The 19,043-nt window shown below is 42.0% G+C and overlaps 1 protein-coding gene across 1 annotated transcript in view; it reads right to left on the reverse strand.

Annotated features, from left to right (window-relative positions):
• zfhx3b (zinc finger homeobox 3b) overlaps positions 1 to 16,819 on the reverse strand; it is a 145,506-nt gene extending 128,687 nt beyond the window's left edge. The window contains 1 exon segment of the mRNA XM_043243809.1: positions 14,086 to 16,819. The gene's annotated coding sequence lies outside the window, so the exon portion shown is untranslated.
• Positions 16,820 to 19,043: the final 2,224 nt, after the last annotated feature.

Genomic DNA, 19,043 nt, shown 5'->3' on the forward strand with positions numbered 1-19,043 from the left:
ACAAACATACACAACCTTTGATCAAACCACTGTATCCCGGCCAAACATGCCCCTCACCAGACACTGTGCACACAAACAGTCATGCGTCTAGTTATGCGTTTAAGTGTGTGTGCGGATGTCGAGCTTGGCACAGTGAAAAGGCAACACAGTGGTGAAACTCAATAGGGAGTGTAAATAAAGAATGACAAGACAGTAAGAATCTTTCTCGTACACGTTGTCTGTCTTCTATGCTAATTATTAGCATGCATGGCTGCAGTACACAGTCGTGGGCCCTGTTCCAAAACCTAGCAAACTCCCTAGCTGTCTAAGGCTTACTTAGACAGCTGCCTTCTGTGACAGAATGTGAGCATATGAGAGATGTAAAACATTATTGCTTCCAATAGAGTTTAGTGTTAGCATATTGACATGCTAACAAAAAGAATGTATGCAATAGCACACGCAAATTTTGGGAAAAGAAAAAGTCGTTTTTTTGCACAGTTCTTAACAGTCCTGAATGAAATGTAAGTATGACGTAATTTTGACTTTTGACGAAACGAGTATCTTAAAAGACGGCATGCTGCTGCCTACCTGTCTGGATCAGCTGTCACATTGGCAGAGAGCCTATGACTGATCCCTTCTAATGTCGTCTAGATAGGCAGCTCACCAAGTTCTGGAACAGTTAGAGAGTGCCTCTCCCCGGCCCACAATAACTGCTTATCAAGAGGATAACTAAAGAGGCACCACAACTAATTAGTTTTAGCTTCAGGAGAAACAAGCACTGAAGGATGAGCCGCTCTGTGAAAGAGCTGGAAACCAGACCAGAGCAAAGCTTATCCAGTTGATTTATCTTCACCGAGGTCAAACCCAAAATCCAAACTCTGAGATCTGGCTAGTCTCAAACACTGTCGAAATTCATTTCCTCCACCTCAAAAACATTTCTGCTCAAAATGGAGGTATGGCCTGCCCTCTCGCCTCTCTCTTGGAGAGTTGCCCATTTCTGCCATAATTCCATCAGAGCTAATTGCTTCCAGCACTGTTGTCATTTCTGCGAGAGAGGGACACTTTTCAATCAACAAGAATCTGTCTGTTTTGAAGCGTGGCTGATACGAGATCTGCTGTTGTGTGTAAACATTTGGAGCAGCGCGATCTGTGCGCCATGATAAATTCAGATTACCAAGCCCCTAAAAATAATTAGTCAAATAAAATGTGCTGCCAGGTTTGTGAACTCTGCTCTTTATGCTGATATATTGTGTTGTCGCACAGCCTCTAAAGCTCATGTCTGGACTGGAAGGTAGTAAGTGAAGCCCTGTTTTCTGGCAGGACTGCGGGGATGCTTTAAAGTTGAGTATATGCCGCCTCTGTCCGCAGTCAGAGCGAGCCACTGACTCTGAAAGTTAATATTTCCCTCTCTTCCACTCATAAATTTGCATACTATTAAAACAGCTGACCTAAATGCATTTTGAGCACCACTTGTAATTAGTTATAGCATCCTTTGTAGGAGGGCATGTGTTAAGAGGTTTCATCCCCCCTTTTTGGAAAACCCATTTTCAGATGGTAGCTGGTTTTAAGGGGTTTTCACACAGGCAGTCCAATAAAACAACTGGAATTCTGGGTTACACTTCATTTTGATAGTCAACTTTAGATGTTTTAGCAACTATATGTAACTTTGTAACTACATGTCAACTAATTTTCATTAATTTGCAACTACATGTCTACTACCTCTCAGGTGTAGGCTAGTTTCTCCCTTAAAAAATAAAGTGTTACAAGGCACTAATTAGACAATCTACTAATACTCTAATGACTGCTGTCTGTCATGTAGTTGATGTCTAAAATGGACTACCGAAATAAAGGTTTCATCTTCAATGAGAAAATGCCATTTGAGCTGGCATGCGAGATCTTCGGTGACAAAGTTGAGCATTTGCATAAAGTTTAGAGTTCAACTTTAAGCAAATGCGATTACTAACACTTGCTATTACTAAACTGTCATATCAACCTATTGCCAGCCTGCGAGATTGCCAGTACAGAACATATTTGTGCTAATTTATTGAAGTATTTACTTAGTTTCATTGCTGTAAAGTGAACCAACTGCAGCGTAAACCTAAATGCAGCCTAATGTTTTCAATGTACACAAAGTTATATTTAACATGCTAACAATTTAACAGAAACATTGGAAGTTACGAATTGCAATGCTTACATTTCCTCAGTTATTCAAAATGAGCAAAGAACACTCACATTACCAAAGAACACAACTGAATTCAGTCTAGAGTGAGTATATGCACTCCGGTTAAGTTATCTTTATGATTTAAAAAAAATCTCTTTGTTGCTTTTCATGATAACAAAACTGTTTTTCAGTGATGACTCATCTGAATGTTTCTGATTGGCCACTGCATTCATAAAGTCAACAGCGTGGTTGGTTCTAATGCGCCATGCAGTAAAAACACAAAAAAAGGAATATAATGGAACAAATAAGCCCTAACACTAATTAGACATCTTGATAAAAACAGAAAATAATAATAATAATCATCTTGCTGTCGTCAAAGGCACCATCCACAGGTGATATCTCTGACTATCATCGATACACAACCCTACTCTAGATGGTTGATCAGCTGTGTTCCCAGCAACAAACCAGCTAGCATGTTGTAAACCGGACCACAATAAACCGATGCAGCACCTTTATAGAAAACAAGAACTGAAGAACTCCTTGCGATTTTCATCTACATCAAGCCGTAGAGTCAGTTCCCTGTATAAAGGAGATGCCCTTGCAAACAGACCCCCCTCAACGTTGAGGAGGAGTGTCAATGAGGGGCTAATAAAGAAAGACAATGAGTAAACAAGTAGGGCAAGTCCACCCCAGCTTGTAGGACCTCCCTTCCTCTCTCTGAGCTGGCACGCACTCAATGGGATCTGCCATAATTAGCTTGTTTAGCATTTGCATATAAATGCTTTTGCTGGCAAGTGCTAAACACACCATCACAAGCCATGCCCATAACAGACGGTGACCACACCTCCAGACCCTCCAGGAGAGGGAAAGGGATCCCAGGGGGCCCACCGCAGACACAAGCCCCCTCTGCGGCTCTCCTCCCCCGTGCCCGTTGCCTTCAACAGGTTGGCACCCATCTGCTAGCAGCAAGGGGCCATGGCTTGGCCTGCTCTCAGTTCCTGTTTCGAAGGAGATTGTGAAAGATGGCAGCCAGGCTTCCTGTTTCTTCGCTTATGTCACGAGAGCGTTTCGACCCGACGAAACGAGCCCTGACAAAACAGGCAGGCGCACACACTGCGCTCTCAGAAAGTTTTTATACGTTTTGTTTCGGCCCACTCAGACCTCTGATACTGCGAGCGCTCAGCCCCCACAGATGGAGTTGGGAAATAAAAATAACACATAACCTCTTCCCTGATACTGCTATGCGATCACCTCATCTAGCCTTGGGATGGCTTCTATTGTTCTCTTTCTGTACAACATGCAACAATTCTTTCCTTTCCATGAGTCCCCCCTCTCTCTCTCTCTTTTGGTTTCCTCCATGTCTCTGGCAGTTGTTATGACAGATCGATTCATAAAAATGGAGAGGAGGAAGGAAGTGATGAAACGAGTGTCTGTGCTCCTTCCACCCCTCCATCCCATTCACTGTAAACACAATGAAAGTCACCAACAGGAGTTACCCACACCAGAACGGAGATAAGCTACAGAACACTAAGAAAAACACACACAGCTGGCCCTAACAGCAGCTCTGCCTAAAACGAACCCTCGCCGGACTCTGATGAATTATATTACTCTTTCAGAGCTTCTCTGGTGGAGTTTGCAGTTATTTCTTATTTAAGTAGCAACTTCTCCTAAATTCCTTAGGAAAGACAGAATTATAGACAACTGTTGACACAGTAAGAAATTGTTCTGGGATGAATTCGATGGGAAATGTTTGAGCTATTGGTGAAATTTTAGCTTTAATTGCAGACACGGGTATCTTGGTGTAGCGTGTGACATCTTTTAGAGAAAAAAAAAGTTGTAAACTTTTTTTTAAAGAAATTTCTGAGGACCAGGAAACTTAAGCAAAACTGGCTGTATCAAGTTAAATAGATCTCATTAACATTTCTCCTTTTTTTATGCGAGGAAGCCAATCTTAAACTTAGCAGGCTAAGCGGATATTTTTACATGCAACATGACTCAGTTCCATATACTGTATGTGATTTGGACTTCTGACAAATTCTGACGCCCTGTCACACGAGTGTCATATTCCCTGACAGCACGTCTGTCATTACCCGCTTCAGATATTAATATTTACGTGGCACTGAGCAAATTAGCTTTCGATGTGTATTCTCAGCAACCACAAGTCATCACGATCCACGACTAGTATCATCCAGTCTACCTTTAAACACAGCCGTCAGGTTAAACTACATTAAGAGAAACACAGAGGGGGGGAATGTTATCTGGCTTATGTGTACAGTTACAAACTTGTCACAAAGCACATCAAAAAAAAAAGGGGACAGGAAAAAAGGAACAAAAGACTGGCACTTGACAAAGTAACTGATCCATAAATGTTTCATGTGAGCGCCAAGCCTGTCTTTCACCTCTGCCTGACCCCCCTACACTCCTCTCTCGTTCTCTCTCCCGCTCTCTCGCTTATTTGCTGTCCGGTTAGTTTAGAGAGCTGTAGATAAAGCAAAAAGCAAAAAAATGAGACTACAAAAAAAATTAGGTGCGGGGTAAAAAAAACAGGCGTTTAAGACATGACTAAGCAACACCTATTTAATTATTATTATGTATTCAACAAATAGCATTATCATAATAAGTTATGACATTTTGCATCTGTTATTTTAGTAATACAATAGTTCTAGCAAACGTTTGTGTGCATTTTTATCGCACGCACATACGAACCGTTCCAATAATAACACAATGTGCATTAAGAAAGCAAACAGTCAATGTTGTCGCTGAAATTTAAATATAGGACGTGACACTGGTTTTGTGTCACAAAAGGTCGGTCTCTGGTTGACATACGACAGAATGGCAGACAGCGCGTGTGACGTCACGGTGCGGGGGTCACCGATCTATTGTGGCTGTCTGGCCTTCAGCGATCCCCAGCGGCACGATCGCACCCCGAGCCCACTCATCCAGACCCCCAAATTAGAAAAAGGACAGGTTTGAATATGTTACAAGAGGCCATAGTTGATTCAATGGAAACGACTAATATATTCGATTTTTTGAAACGCACAAAATGAATAAAAAAGATTGTTTGTGTGCACGTGTGGGTATCCAGACGGACAGACAGCAATAGTACAACTTCACTCGGGCCTGATTTAATTGTGGTCCTATGTAACACTTAATAGAGAGCGCAGTGCACCTGGCAAAAACAAGTTACACCCAAGAGGGGGTGGAGGGGTGTCCGACAGTACCAATTAAACACCTCAGCCAATGAGCTGACCTCTCACAGGACTCCTCGTGCCAATAAACCAATCACACCACACCTCTCAAGTCTCATTAAATACCTATGTGATAGGAAGGCGACAAGAAGAGACAGCTTTTTTTCCGCCCAACATTTAATTATAATGTCTGGGAGGAAAAGAATTCTGCGAAGTAAACAATCATCATTACTATTGAAAACAACACTACTTATTCTGAGCGCCGAGACACAGACACTGATATTTGCGCACTGCTGTCATATTGTTCTTTTATTAAAAAAAAGCTGGTACGGCTTATTTACAGCTTGTAAATAAACTGCAAAAATAATGTTAAAGCACTAAATTAAAAGTGTTTTTACTCAGTGATATTGAGGAAAATAACTGATTTAATAAATGTACAAATATACATTTACATATAACTGCGCTGCTTAGAATCGTTTTTTAAATATTAAATTGTCAGCCTGGGACTATGGTTGCATAAAAGATGCATTATGTAAAATAAAGCAGAACTGAATCCTAAATTTATTTCCTCAGACATATTTGAAATGGCACCAAAATGGCTGCCATCAGAGACGGATGTGATCTGTCTACACAGACACAGGCCTTGATCCTCTCACACACACACACACACACACACAAAGGTGATACTGTGGTTGTGTATAATGCAGTCAGACAGCCACATTATCACTTCTAATTATGTTTTTATATAAACATGTGAAACGACTAGCACAGACAATATAGGACCTGCTGCTGAAATAGGTACTATAACATCATAAATGTCATTAATGCATAAGTTGTAGTTAATTATAATACAGAAAATATAAATATACTATGCACACACAATAATTACAAATACAATAACACACACACATATATATATATATATATATATATATATATATATATATATATATATATATATATATATATATATATATATATATACACACACACACACACACGCATATCAATGAATATAATAAATTATTATATTAGGTTAACACCTCATGAATAAATATAGTTTGGAAAAGTAAAAAATTTTGATTTTTGAGAATAAAATATATAATAAATAACAGTTCTCTTTTCTGTCATGTAAAAAAATGTGAACAAAACAAAACAAACAAAATATAAATCATAAATATAAAAACCTGCCAATGGAAACAGGTGCATTGTATTAAATTCTCCTCACACACGTGTGTGTGTGTGTGTGTGAGAGAGCGAAAGAGAAGTGAAAGCCCAAAGGAGAGGTGCTGTTAGAGGGACACGGAGCCCATAGCACTTAGGGGCCATTTTATTGCTTTGCTGTGGTCAAGTGAGGTGCACCGAGCTCAATTCCTGCACAACAATGACAAAGAGGGCCGCAGAGACAAAGGGGTATCTCTTTGCCTCTTAACCCCTTCAGCGCTAAACACACACACTCACACAACATGGAAACCACAAGCACTCCTCTCACACGTGCGGAAACAGCACAACGATACATGGCACGGTTCGTAATAGCCGCTCCGTTTCAGACCAAACTAATGGATTCAAGAGTCCGACCAGCCTGACAAGTACCACTAGGCCTCAACGCCACAAAGACAGAATCGAACGACTCTACTATACCTTTATTTCCTCTCATCCTCGCTCTCTCCGCTCCTCCTCTCCCAGTGCACCATGGGGGACCCGTATGGGCTGCTGCACATTTGCAAATGAATCACGCTTTTTGTTTGAGGTTTTTTTCCCCTTCTCCAAACACGGAAAAAGGGAGAGAGAAGGGCGAGCAAGAGAGAGAGAGATAGAGAGAGGGGGGCTCCTGCCATCGCTCTTTTCTTTTCTGCTGTCTTTAATCCTGAGGAGGATAAGCTGTGCCGTACACAGAGAGGAAGTGCCATCGGCCTGTCGGGCTTCACCCGTTCCCACTCAGCATTCCTGCAGCCCTCACACACTACACACACACGCACGCGTGCTGTCGATCACTCACTCACATGCACAGAAACGGCCCGCTTTACTGACAGCGCATGCAGCATGGTGCTCAGTTGCAAATGATCTAAGCGAACTCGCCAATTTGTCACTGTGGAAAAAAAAAAAAAATGTGCTGCACGTTTCATGAAAATCTATTTATATGGCATCAGTGCTGAGCAATACGGATATATAATTAGGCAAAACTTAAACACTGTTTTACGTTTTAAAATATTGGCTCGTTTTTTTATAGAATAATACATCAGTCTTATACAAGTCTCAAAATTTGCTATAAACATTCCTGCATTATAATGCAAAAATTGCAACGTATAAAAAAGCTGAATAAATGAATATAAATGCAGCAGTATTGCAACAAATGACTGCATTCTGCGATAAAACACAGCCACGAAATCAAGAGAGAGAGACAGGGAGTGAGCATAATACAGCGACACTCCTCGACCGATACACACACACACACACACTCAATCCAGGTCTGTTTTCATGTCATGGTGCTAATCTAGCAGAGGCTAACGCTGGCTGTATCACATGCCGTGCTAAGCGTAAAATGTGCTGGAAAAATGACATCTGCAGACGCTCTCAGGGCCTCCACCACCGCACGAGTCTGCTTCTCACACAAGCACTACAGACAAATCATACTATTATCATATCATAAAAATAGCCGTTGAATCAGAGATTTGTAATATTACAATTTTACAACATTATGTGTTACATTGCTATATATAACCATTGAGAATTGTGAAATATTATTTACAGTTTCTGTTTTTATTATTTAAATGTTTTATTCTTATAAGAATTGATCATTATAGTCATTTAATAATATATAATAGTCCTTTGATCAATATAGAATTTTTTGACTTTACTGATAGAACATTTTTTATCTCTAAATATGTTATGTTATGCAATAAAAAAACCCTCATTCTTTATTAAGTGTATAAAGAGGACTTTTCATTTGAAAATGACACTTGTAAGGCCTTCGCGTGCATGCAATTGGACACAAATAAGTGTGCACACTTGAGAAAGTGAACGAGAGTGAAAGAGAGCGAGAGAAGCCGAGGATCGGGTCAAAGTCACAGGCCACAGGACCTCACGCTTTGTTTCTGCATGGAGAGAAAGGCGACCTGGGCTGCCAGTGTCTGTGTGTCCTCCATGTTTTATGCATTCTGCCTCTTTGTGATGATAAGCGACAGCGCAGAGGGCCGGACGCTGGGCTCCGGGGTGCAACGAAAAGGAGGGGGGGAGAGCAGGTCCATCTTTGCTTCGGAGAACGTGGAGCTGTCTTTTGAAACTAGCCTCGGCTCCAGCGGCCGGCTGCACTGTTATTACCCACGGCCTCCATAACACCGCCGCCTGTGCAGGCAAGCTACTAGACTAGAATTTACCCTCACCAAAACACACACGACACGCATGGGGGCGTACCACAGCAAAAACACCCTGAGATAACATCTGCTTTGGGATCATATTATATATTTATGCAAATATCAATTCCATTTCTTCAGTTACTATTTGACAGTTTGACTGTGCATACACAAAAAATGTTTTTTTTGTTGCTTTTTTTTTTTTCATAAATTAGCTATTTTGCTTCACATGAGTTTGTGAAACGCAGGCATTGTGCGTCCTCATGACATTAGCTGTGAATGACAAACGCTGAGGGCTACGTCTGTCTTTCAAAATATTCCCTGACCGACGGAAAATGTGCAAAAGCAGCTTCTCGTAATAAAAGAGGAATTCCTGTCACCGTTCCACACACACACACACACACAAACATATATAGATCTTTTCAGGGCTGGCCCTGTCTATAAACAGCACAGGATCCACAAGATCAGGTGAAGGCTTCTGCTTCTCCCCTTCTGTTTTCTATCACACATTTTTTCCTTTCGAAGCAAAAATAAAAACACTTTATTTAGCAGTTTGAGCGTGGTGGTTGAATTATAACACGTGCGTGTATATGCGCAACGGAAATTATTCTAAAAACAGCATGAAAAAAATAATTATTCAAAAAATGGGAAGATGAGATATGCATTACGCACAATCACGTGCACGCACACATATTTTCTCTATCATAAATCTCCACCGCAATGATTTGGAGACAGTTAACATGACAACATATTGTGAAACAGCAAGCCACAGACATTTCTGCCAACTTCACTGGGAACAAATAAAAGAAAACAGCAAAAGGAGAGGAGGGGGAGAGAGAGGAAACATGCAGACAGTCAGTGCAACCGTCTGAAAGGTGAAACCGTGGTTTGAGCTGAGCTTGTGGTAAAAGCTGAGTTTACACAGGTATAGCGTACCTAACTATCCCTGAACCCCCTTCACACACACACACACACAGACACGCACACACACACAGACCATCCTCCCCACCCACGCTCAGCCTACCCCCAGTCCGTGGTTTAATGATAGCACTGACACGTACGCCATTGTCCTCCCCCTCATTATGGGACGACTGGAAGAACTGGTCCTGACTGCACAGGCTTGCATATTCAAAACCATCATGTGTAATCAGACCCAGTGCTCCTGCTAACCTAATTTACACACACACAATCCAAGCCCTACAGCAAATGGAGGTGGCTGGGCTTTCTCTGCGCGCCTTCTCGGCACGACTGGATTAATGGAAAACTCGTGACAGAGATCGGCTCCTCTCCACACACACACACACACACATATACACACACACCGCTTTTACCTTAACATTGGACCATCTCTCTGTTTTTTGTTATTACAACGGAACATTTTATATATATATATATATATATATATATATATATATATATATATATATATGATCTTTTAAAAATATCAGTGTATTTGATGCTGACTACGGCTGTGATATTTGTATTGTGAAAAATAAGGTGATATAAGCCGGTATAAGAAATATAACATTTAATGCATATTAAATAGTTCAATAGTTATTACAAAAATAAATGTGCATAAAAGGTATAAACATTTAACATTACAGTTATTATCATGCAGTATACTCATAGGCGGCCTGTCATTGATGCTGACCCAAAGAGGGCCCTCTTCCACTGAGGACATCACTGAGGCTTTCCCTAAGGGTGCCAGCAAGAGAGAGAGAGAGAGAAAGAGAGAGAGAATAGGGAGGGGTAAAGAGGAAAGCACAGTCTCCCCCTGCCCTATATCTCCACAACGATATCCATACACGCTCATACGCCACACGGCACGCCGTCTCGTCATCGAGCATCTCCATTCATGCACCCTAGATGACCAGGATGAGTACACTTGGCAGTATGTACGATTGTTGTTGTAAGAGGAAGTGACTAGAAATCAAGACGCGGGAGGAAAAAAAAAATAGAAAGAGAAAGAAAGCAAATATAGCAAATCTACTGCTGAACCAGCAATTTCACTAGCGACAGTATCAAATGAACAGCATAAAAATCCCGCAAAACTACAATTAAACAACATTCTGAAAAATAGCAGGAACAACAGAAATAAAAATAATAATTGCAGTAGTATAGTTACACGTGTTAATAAATCAACAGTAATAAAAGCAAACGGTGCTTATTCCAAATTAATTTAGGTACAAATTTGTTATTAACAAATTATAATTAGAAAGATCATCATTTCTAAATCAAAACCATTATATAAATCAAACACGATAACCATATATGTTAACTAAAAGAAAACAGAAAAAAATCTAACACACGCACGTATAAACTAAGGTGAAAAACAATCATTACACGCTACTCCGAGTCCTTGTAAACGTCAGAAACGATGAGCAGTTTATTCTTTTATTTCAAATCAGGCACAAATAAACAGACTACTGCGCCTGTCTGTATCTTTCTGTAGGCTTCGAAAAGCCTTAAAGAATTGAGACAATGCAAACCTCCAGCCAAACCACAACGCAAACATATGCACAACTCAGTCAGACATTTTCTGTAACACAGCGAATATCCTTACAGCAGCCCAGCAAGCGCACAAATCTGTTCAGAGCCTGTAATAAGACAGTGTTTTCCCTGACTTAAGTACATACGCACGACGCAACATAGTTTTTACACTGCTTGAACATGGACGAGACTTACTAAACGCTACGTGTTAAAGTGTTTCGTGACCGGGACGAAACACAAAAGGCAAGACAGACAACAAATAGTGAAACAATATGACTTCCTAGAAATTAGTCAACTGCCATCAAAATCATTGTCCGCGAAAGGATTAGCCCTGAATAGCCTATCCATGAGTTTTTGAAGAGTGAGTGAGATGGCAAAGACCTTGCCTGCTGTCTTTGTTTTGTGATGGTGAAAGCCAGAGCACAGAGAGAGAAAGAGAGAGAGAGAGAAAGGAAGGGAAAGGATAAGGAGAGAGAGAGAGAGAGAGAGAGAGAGAGAGAGAGAGAGAGAGCCCATGCACAGCATCTGAATTATACTATATATCCTTTTTGTGTGACGCTTGTAATTATTGCCACCCCTCTACTAGGGAGCCGAGAGACATTAAACCCCTGACTTATCTGTCCTTCTCCTCCCTCCCTCCCTCATTCTCTCTCCTAAAAACAGAGAAGCTCGGTTGCCCACTATGCCCTCTTTTAAACGGTTGAGAAAAGGAAAAAGATTGAAATATAATAACGAAAACACACAATGGCTTTTCCTGCCTATCCCCCCCCCCTCTCTCTCAACACACACACACACACACACACAGATTTCTGCAATTCTGTTGCAATAATTCCTCTTTATAAAAAAAAAAAAAAAAACGAAACAGAAAAAAACCTACGCTTTCCAGACACTGCAGAGTCTTAACCTAAACAAGTGTGTGTCGCCCCTACGTTAGCTTCTGGTTCCTCTTGTTACGACACGTCGGGAAGGATAAAAAGGTCTTGGGATTTGTGTTTTTCTGACCTCTTCCCCGATTCCTTCGATATGGCCCGTGGCTATTTGACCCCGTCTATCCTCTCAACTCTCTTTGCATGCATGCCTTCCTTCATGAGTGTTCTCTGTCTCTCTCTCTCTCTCTCCCTTCTCCAACAAAAAATAATGATAATCCATTACTTCAAACCGAGGACTTTTTTCCTACACGCTCTCATTCCGACTGCTCTTTTGTTGATCAAACTTGAGGTACATTTTCACAGTCCTGCTAACCCCGCTATCTCTACGTATTGTTTGTGTGACCCCACAACACAACCCACCCCACTCTTTTCCCACTCTTCGCCGGCTCTGTAATGTTGGGTTTTTCCCTTCTCTTTCTTTTTTATCTTTCTTCCACTCACTCGGTGACCCCTGCTCCCTTGTTTCTTGCCGTCTGACCCCAAGTCTCTCAACCTCCCCCTCTCTTTCTTCCCCAACCCTGCACATCCATGAGCAGCTCGCAAACAGTCAGTCAGCTCTGGGTCTGTCTGTCCTTCCATTGCATCTCTTCTGTTTTCTCCTTTTTCTATCTCACTGTGGGCTACATTGTGTCATTGTTATGGATCCACATTTCCGTTTGTTCTTGTCCGTATACCTTGGAAGGACTATCTATCTCTCAATAGCTCGCTGCTTTTTAAGTCCCCGTTTCCATTATTTTATTTTATTTTTTTAATTCATGCTACACCTGTGGTCTTCATTAAGTTTTGGTTTTATTAAATTCGAGCCCCTCGTCTGTTTGTGGGGGCAATTTCGCCTCAGTAGTTTAAGCTAGCTCAAACTAAGCGAGGCGAAGTTGTTAGCGTTGTTTATATTTTGAAAACTCTTTTTCGTTCTATTTTTCTCCCTCAGGAGAACGTACGCAAGTTCTAAAACGTAATTCGAATTCTTGATTTTATTCTCATCGTCTTCATTGTCGAAATTACATTTTATTCCGTTGTTTTGTTTTTTAGATCCACAAATTCGCGCCGTAAGCGTGGGTTTTTTAGTTTTAGGTCAATCGCCGCGTTCGCTGTGTGTGTAGCGCGGCTCTCAGGGCTCTGTGAGCTCCGGCTGAACCGCTCCTGAGACCCGTCTCCATACCAAACACACTCCCCTAAACACTCGCACACACTTCACACACACATGCCTATCGATTTGCATGTGACTCCGGCTGGGAAGCAGCAAAGAACAACTTTAACGTCGTCTGGAACGAAAAAAATAATACGAGAAAAGACGGCGAAAGTGACAGGAGCGAAAAAAGTAGAGGAGCTGAAATGCACAGCAAAGGGCGGAGAAATCCACGCTAGAAGGGACGCTAAAAAGTAACGATGGGCGCGATGTTGAGGATTTTTGCTCGCTAAATGCGGGAGGAAATGAAAGTAGAGGACGAACGAGCGTATCGGTGTAAAAAATGGAAACGCGGGCGACGCTTCCCGCTCAGCGGACGCGGACGGACTCGGAGGCTGGACTAAGACGCTCCTCTCCCGGCTGCGATCGCGCAGAGCTCCCGCTCCTCTCCCAGCAGCCTCGCGCATCGACACCCTCACAAAAACCTCTTTCTCGACACCATTCGGTCCTTTTGCGACCCGTGTGAATACACGAACGTGCAGAAGTGTGTTTTAAATCCAACTGTTTGGAAAAAGGAATCGCTGTCTTGCCCTTTTCTTTTCTTCCAGTCGCGAGAAGAGCGAGGACGAAGCCAGATGTAAACACAGGTAACGATACTAATAAACGGCATCAAATAAAAGCAACTTGCATGAAAATAACTTGCGATCGCCTGTTCTTTATCCTGCTAGGAGAATAGGCAAAGCCGGGGCTGATACGGCGAAATCCCGAAAGCCATCGCTTTAGTCTGTTATTGAAACTAAAGAGAATCGTAACGCTACGAGAGAGACAGAAAGAAAGAGAAAGCAAAGTTACAACTTACAATGTTTGGCTGCCGCTTTGAGATCCTTGCTTTTTAATCCAGTATTGAGACGCTTTGGCTAAAGATCCCATCAAGGCAGTCCCTTTTGGTCAGTTTGCGTTTAGGATGATGGTAAAAGAAAGATCATTGTTGTTGCGGAGAGTAAAAAACCGGAGTATTAGTTGTAAAGGCAATATAAAAATAATTTGGATGCAAAGCAGGCGATGAGTCTTGTGTTAGAGGGAGAGAGGAAGAGGTGAAAGTGAGATCTGATGATTGAAAAGAAAAAAACTCTTTGGATCTTTATTCCTGCTAATTAGTTTCCTGCAAAAAATGGCTGTGATTAATTCAGTGCGCATGTGCTTCATTACACAGGCACGACGGGAAGGGCTAATTAGCCACCTTCTGGATCAATAAGATTCAGCAGAGAGCCGAGGAGAGAGAGAGGGAGGAGGGAGATAGAGGAGGGAGGGAGGGATGGATGGATAGATGGAGAACGAGAAAGAGGAAAGTAGTGATCGGGAATTGAAAATATGGAATTAAGTACAGCACAAAGTAAGAGTTGGATGAGAAGGAAGACGCTGAAAGTTAATAGTGGAGAGGCGAGCGCGCAGCCCCTGCCGCACGGTGTTTTCGCGCCTGTGTTATTTGCTCGCCAAACGCTAGTTTTTAGATTTAGGAATCAAAACGAGTATGTTTAAGAAATGAAATAACGCACTTATAACCTCGAAACCGCCGGCTTAAGGCGCTCGCAAACCCCAACGAGTCCGTCGCGCTTCCAGTTGCCTCGCGTTTAATAAAACAAAAAATCTTATGACGGGATTAACGCTGTTTAGATTTTTTTTTTTCTTTTAGAACGGGCAAAAGTGAAACAAAGACGGCTTTATGCGGACGATAACATAACGCGACGCTCTCCGTATAAGTGCAAACGTTAAATGAGCAAAATGCGCTTTAATGTGTTTTTAGCGTTTTACTTCTGGTAAACAACAAACTTTGAAACAGTGCTGACGAAAAGTGGGCTAATAAACACCGTGTGCATTGGCAAATCATAAACACCTTTATTATTAGGCTGTGTTTTTTTTTTATCTGGTTGTAAAGATGAGCTTCTGAACTTCGGTGTTAAATGTTATCATTTCAGCACGCACGTTACGTGATATTGATATATGTATTTTTAGCATCGTCGTTTTATGAAGTAAAATATAAACTGTTTCTGAACACGACACTTTGGCCACGCGCGTAACGCGGCGTTTGCAATATCGTCAAGTATGATCATTTTTAGGTGTAATAAATGAATTTGGACTTTTATCTGTCGTAGTAACACCTCAATATACCGCCTGTATTTACGCTCTGTCCCATCATGCTGGATCTCGAGATGAGTGCACGAGGAAGAATCAAGACGTTGCAACCGATAAGAAGAAGAAAAAACTGTGCAAAAACTAGACAGCGCAAAAACAACCACTTCCCTCTTTTTAGCTTTTCTGGACAAATTCATATAATTGTTGTCAGAGCCGAACGCCACGCAGGTTACGTGTTTTATTCACTTTGAGGCGATCAGCAATACGCGATAAGAGACGCTCCTTTAGATGCTATCTTTAAGAGTAGGCTCGACAGAAAGGTGAACCTTTCCAAAAGCACTGTATAGATTTTATGAACAATTTTAACATATGAAATCTTCTGTTTCTGTTCCCCTCTCTCCCCCTCTCTCTCTCTCCCTCTCTCTCTCTCTCTCTCTCTTCTCACTCTCACACGCTCAGTAGGTGAAGAGAGGGAGAGAGTGCAATGTAAAAATCACAAGTTCTTTAATGAACATTGTCTTTCCCGCACTTTACCCACTTCGTCAAACGCTACGGCAACAAACGGCCCGACACGCGCGCGTTATTACAATTTAAAGAGAATTTAAAGAGGAGCGTTTGAACACGAGTCGTGCTTATTTAGGTAGACGTTTGAATAGCGTGTAAAAATGCTCCTTAAACAGTCAGCGGCGATTAAACGACACGATACGCGTTACACGCTGTGCGTTTTTTTAATAATTCTCGATAAGTAGTGTAACTTTCAAGCGCGTGCGTTCAAAGAGGTGACATTTGATCAATAGTAACAACTGTAGTATAGATCGGTGGGTTTCTCCACAGGTTTGCTTTTTTTTTTTTTTTTTTCACTTTGCCCCAAAACAATTCTCCTGCTCTTGGTGGTCATTTAAAACGCCCTCTTCCCGAATCAAAAGCGTGTATCCCAGTTCCGACCTTTGAGCCCAGGCCAGTGTCCTTTCTCATGATAATTCTATTGTTGATTCTCTCTAAAGAAATGACAATTCCTCTCTCCCTCTCAATGACTGCTTTCGCTATTGACAACTCTAAGGGGCCCTAATCTCGCCAAATACGGCTAACCTGTTTTTATCGATTGCATAACGTTTATTGGAAAATGATCATATGTAACTTTTTTAGTTGTTGAGTGTTTTTTTTTGTCAAATGCCATTCTTTTCTTTCTTTTCTTTTCTCAAGACGGTGTGGGGTTTTTTTCCCGGATTGTTACTGCATGGTGCCAAATCCCGTGCTATCGTTTACTGTTGTGTTTAGCGATATTTCTATATCCAAAAATAATTACTTGTGTTCTGCACGATTATAATTGATTGCTGTGTGTATTATTTTAGGATTACAGACTGAACTTGTCACAAACGTGCTACAGTATAAATAATTCAGATAATTCAGGTGGATATGAATTGTAATTTGCTAACATTGCGGTAAAATATTTTGTGTTAATAAATATATAGAATGTAATAAACATTGTGGGGGCTCTTTTTTCCATCTCATGTCATATTATACAGAACATGTTGGAGAACATGCAGGCAGCGTGGAACTCGCGTTGGGAGTTTCAAGAAAACGCACCTAGCCTCTGTGAAAAGCCACTGCACCGAAGCTTTATCAAATACGGCCATCGATGCATTATACAAACAATAGCAATATTAAACATTCTGGCCTCGTGCAATAGCACAGGCTGATCGTGACAGCCGCTGCCGCGTGTGCGTGGACGGCGCGTGGGTGTCCGTGTGTGTGTGTGTGTGCACGCGTAAATGTAAGTTTTAAAAGCATATATTTTATATTGCTGACGCGCAGCGACGTATGGAGAGACACGCGAAACAGTGAGCGGGACTACGCGTCCGCGGGAACTAACTTCTGTCACGTGCGACGGAAAAGAGAAGAGACAAATGAAAAGTTACGAAATAAAACGTCGACGCAACGTTTGATACGAGTGCGGATTTTGCCTTGGGAGAATATTCGGGGATCGGCGATGCGCCTGGCTCTCTTGGGAAAGAAGGATTGTAAAAAAAAAAAAAAAAAAAAAATGGATAGAAAATAGAGTGCGCGAAGAGTTAGAAGGGGCAGCGGGATAATAAGAGGCCGGTGCGTGAAAAGGGACAGAATCAGAGCTTGTCTGTCGCTTTGTAACCTGCCATGGCCAATCTAAGCACATTTGAATATGCAGTGTGGTCCTGTCTGGCGCTTGATAGCCGTATTTACAGACGCAAATATCACCTGTGCTTGGGTTTCTTCGGCAGACGCACACGGGATCGCCATTGCATGCTTTTTTAACGCAGACTAAATGCGTTTCTTATCTGTTAGGTCCAATCAGTCGCGAATGCTCGGTCCCAAATATGACTGGGAATGACTGAAGAGACATCCAAACACGCATGACCAACCCTCTGGTGAAACATGCTGATTGATCCGACCTCAGACGTGTGCGTAAACCTCGGTCCGTCGCCGCGCAAACAATACATTTCACACATGAACCCTAAACTGCAGTAACGCCATTGCAATCCGTTGCTATTTATGATGAAAACAAAACGTCAGAACCGTCTGATCAAATTTTAGAGAGGACAAATACGTAAAAAAAAAAAAAACATATTTGATGTGCATGTGTGTATTTTTTCAGCGACCGTCATGCACCGCGTGTGCCGCCACCGAATAGAAAACAGACCGAAAAACGAGCCGTGAGGAAATAAAAACAGGCGAAAGCATTCTGAGATAAAGACAGCTGTCTGCAACAGCCTTGCAACTTCATTGAAAGCGATTAAAAAGATGAATACAAATATATTTGGATGTTTTGCCGCCGCTTTAACATGGGAGTTCGAGCTGCGCTCGGATAGAGCTATCAAAGGAGTTCCATCCTCACGCGTCAATAATGAAAGAAACTGGCGCGTAATTAGCATTTTTCCGCATGGTTAACTAACGCAACTTTAACTCGGTCACCGGTGAACGGCAGCGGCTTTTTTGGGAACGGGCCCTCCAAACGGGCGCACGCGCTAGCGGCAGAGGAGGCGAGAGCCGTGGCGCATGGCTGGGACTCAATGGCACTGACAGCACAGGAACACTGTCCGGCCTGAAGCCGCGGGTGGCTGCATGGGGCAGGACGTGTTACCAGGTGCAATGGCAGCGCCCTCTTATGTTCACTCTGGCCAAGGGGCTCAAGCACAACACGAATCTGCCTTGTCAGGGATACGTGTTCCCTATCTGCCATCTGCAGCAGAACCGTGCGTGTCCCGTGTCACTGGACTCCGTCAAATCGAGCACGTGTGCATAAAGGTAAATGTCCGCTGGCGAACGATTAAGCCCCTCGCTTAACATCAAATATCTCAACTTTACGCGCGAAGCCACGCGCAGTCGAACCGGGTGTAGCGCGCGCGACTGGAGACCGTTTTTTTTTTTTTTTTTGCGCGCGTGAGTTTTTTTGAAAAGAGGCCAATTTTAAAGCAGAAAAAGAAAATATCATGAGCTGGGGAAAAAAAAATAAAAAATCAGATATGATGGAAATCATAAATAATAATAATACAGAAAAAACACAGCAGTGTATGAATGATTAAACGACGCAAGACGGAATAAGTAATATTGCACTTACTGCAAAATTATTTCATGACTGTGTAACATCAAGATCCACAGATAAAACGACGTAGTCTTATTATGATATAAATCAGCTCGCAGATACGA

This window comes from Puntigrus tetrazona, chromosome 7, assembly GCF_018831695.1.
Source record: "Puntigrus tetrazona isolate hp1 chromosome 7, ASM1883169v1, whole genome shotgun sequence".
NCBI lineage: Eukaryota > Metazoa > Chordata > Actinopteri > Cypriniformes > Cyprinidae > Puntigrus > Puntigrus tetrazona.